Source organism: Bison bison, unplaced genomic scaffold, assembly GCF_000754665.1.
Source record: "Bison bison bison isolate TAMUID 2011002044 unplaced genomic scaffold, Bison_UMD1.0 scf7180017864518, whole genome shotgun sequence".
Lineage (NCBI taxonomy): Eukaryota > Metazoa > Chordata > Mammalia > Artiodactyla > Bovidae > Bison > Bison bison.
This window is the reverse complement of record NW_011495071.1, coordinates 2,675,159-2,678,687: the sequence shown is the minus strand read 5'-3', so window position 1 is coordinate 2,678,687 and position 3,529 is coordinate 2,675,159.

Here is a 3,529-nt window from a genome sequence, read left to right as displayed (position 1 = left end):
TTTCCTTCTCCAGGGGATCTTCCCAACCCAGGGATCGAACCTGGGTCTCCCGCATTGCAGGCAGACGCTCGGTATGTCCCGAGGGTTTATAAAAAGTTCAGGGCTGTGCCGGGGGTCTCCATTGTAGAGTGTGGGGACCTGGAACCCACCCCTTCATAACAAATACGTAGTAAAAAAGTTGTAACGGAGATTTTCTGGTCTGAATCTGTTGGCCTGACTGATTTAATGCTCCCTTTGTTATGGTTGACTTTTTGTTAGTCAGTCTCTGCATGCAAAAGGTCACCCAGCGGGGTCAGGACCCTTGGGGTGAGGGACTGGAGCTCTGTCGCAGGGAGCTCCCCTTCTTGGCATGACCTTTGGCCCCAGCCTCAGAAGGATGAGCACCGGGGCTGGGGTTGATCACCTGGGGAGGTGAATTCTTTGGTCCAATTCTGGGGGTGGCTTGTTGCTTGGGTAGGGGTGGGGGTCAGAGGTAAGACTCAGGGAGCATGTGGAGCATACTGGGGCCCCGTCTGCTGGGAGGAGGGGCAACCTAGGAACTGAGGACCTCAGAGCAGTGTGGGGCAGTGGAGGAACCAGGCCAAGGCTCAGTGCAGAAACTTGGGGCAGGAAGGGGAGAAAATGCACCTGCAGAGGCCAACGTGGCTGCTAGGGGGGAGGGGAAGCCGTCCTGGGGGGAGTCAGCCAAGGGCAGGGCCAGGGGTTGGCCCAGAAGCACATCTGGGTGGACTCCCCTTCCTTTCTCCTAACTCCCTACTTCCTTCCTCCTTCCCTGCATCCACCGTGGGAGGTCCCTTGGTCCCTCTGGGGATAAAGTAAGGATAGAGGATACCTGGTGCTGAGTCTGGAGTAGGGGTAGGGGGTGCCTCTAGGTCTTCGGTCCATGGGCTTGCCCTCTCACCTGTGAGACCCCGAGAGCAGGGAAAATTATAAGTGCTTAAACAGGTGGCTCTCCCAGGGCCATTCCAGGGCAGGTGGTGCTAAAGGAACCGTCACAGGGCAGTGCAGGGTAGGTCACTTCTCACCTGCAACCGGGCAGGTGAGCCAGAGTCCACAGGGAACCTCCCAGAGTGACCATCCTCAAGTTTGAGGAGCCCACCTACCACAGGAGGACACGCTTGCCTTTGAGTCCATCCTTGACTCCTTCCAGACTCCTGGGGAACAGCATGGGCGTGATAGGTGAGTAGGAACCCCAGGCTGGAGCTGGGACACTTGCTCTTCCCATAACAATTGACCTGCCCGTCCCACCCAGGGTGAATTCTGGTGGGCAGAGTGGAGAACTGAAGGTTGGCCTGGAGATCGTGCCACTGTTGAGCCTTAACTTTGTCCCAGGATCAGTAGCTCTTTTATCTACTGTGCATACTTTATAGATATGATCTTGTTTAAATCCACAACAACATTATGAGGTTTAATATCTCCATATTTGTGAGGGATAAGAAGACTAAGCTTAAAGACAGTAAATAGTGAATGGCCACATAGCTAGTAAGTGGGAGCTGAGATTCAGTCCCGGGTCTGTTTGGTCCCTGTGGAAAGGGCTGGGCATAACGGAGCCTTTAAAGGATATGGCAGAAAAGGGGCAATGGGTGTCATGCTGTCTGGAAGAGGGTGGAAGTGATGGAAACTGCTTCTAGAACAGGAGATGCACCCTAATTACAATGTCAGAGGGAGGCCCTGGCTTGCTTTGGCAGGAGTGAGACAGTCCGATGGAACTTACTGTCCCTGGAGCAGCCGTGCCTGCTCCTAACAAATCTCAGACCCTCCCCTAGGAAAGCCCGAAGATGACAGAGGACGTTACTATTGGAAGATCAGGAGACCAAGGAGATGCTTCTCACCTTCTGCTGGGTGAGTGAGCATGGAGGTTGAGAAAGTAGCCCACTGGACCTAAGGAAGGATGACTCTCTGACCTTCAACATGATTTGTCTGGGCCATTGGATGACATTCCAGGGTCGAATGGCCTGAATCAGTTAAGGTAGTTCTCCTTAACTGATCAGTAAAGGATCAGTTATACTTGAAGTGGCTCTCCAGGGAGAGCAAGAAACCAGAAGCTGCCACTGGCCCTCTGCAGGGACAGGAATCATAGGAATGCTTGAGCATCGTCCCTGTGGAAGAAGACACCCAGGGCTCAAGGCAGACTGCCAGGGTCCTGAATTAAACTCATCTCTTGTTCTTTACAGGGTGGGTAGAAGGATAGGAAGGACCCAGGAGGTGTTGACCTATCTGTTGAAACAGCCAAACTGAGGGATCAGGCACCCCTGCTTCTGAAGAACCTGGCAAAATAGATATGCACATGTACCTCATCCCTGGGGGTTCAGTGGTAGAGAATCTGCCCTCAATATTGCAGATGCAGGTTTGATCCCTGGGTTGGGCACCCCTGGTTTGATCCCTGGGTTGGGCACCCCTGGTTTGATCCCTGCCTTCCCTAGAGAAGGGAATGGCAACCCACTCCATTATTCTTGCCTGGAGAATTCCATGGACAGAGAAGCCTGGCGGGCTACAGTCCATGGGGTTGCAAAGAATAGGACGTGACTAACACTTTCACTTTTCACAAAATAGATATGTTCTTCCAGTTGGGCTTCCTTTACCTCTGTAAAGTGAGTGAGGACAAAAGCCTAGTAGTCTTTGGAAAAACTCTGAGAGAAGTAAGGGGAGGGGTCCTTCTTGAATGCAAAGTCACAGTGGCACAGAGTTCCTGGATCTGTCATTAATAGGTGGGCTGATGCTTCGGGATTTGGGAAAACCCAAAGTCAATTTAGAGATTGCTGATTTTTTCCCCAGCGGTCTGAGTGCAGAAGCTCCTAGGTCCTGCCTGCCTGGGAGGTCCACAACCAGTGGGTAGAGAGCAGAGAGCTGGAGAGGAAAGCTCCATCTTCACTGCCCTCGACCCATGAAAGGAAATGGGCATGATGAATGGAAATGAACTAGGTAGAATAGTCTGACCATGGTCCAGTCCCACCAGAAAGAGCAAGAAGTATGTTCTAACCATAGGCATTTTGCTCCAAGATGCTCTCAGTTCTTCTTATTGACTCTCTCAGTATATTTTATTTTAGAAGATCAGGGATGAAAATGTTTCTGGACTCAGAATTATTAAATGAGTCAACATTTAATGTGTGTGTGTGTGATTGTTCTAGGGGAGTGGGGGGCTACCATCTCCAGACGAGTGAAGTGAGCTGGAGGTGCAGTTCTGCAATACTCTGGAAGATGCTGAAATCCGATGTGAGCCTTTCTCCAGACTGGAGTGACAAGCTCTTCGCATGCAGGGAAGTTCCCCAGTCGGTCCGCATTCTGTGCCCTGCAACGTGTCACAGGGCACCTGGACCGGTTCAGGCAGGCTCCAACCTCTGGTAGCCTGTGACCTGAGGTGAGGGCAGCGTTGGTCAAGATGAAGGAATGTGTTCAGGAAACTGGGATGTCTGCTCAGGAAAAAGATTCTCCCAGAGAGAAGGGGTGGAATGAGGCAGTGGCAACAGGGCTTAAATGTAAGAGCACATGAATCAGGAAGCGTGTGGGCATCTATGTCGCATCGGTCGTG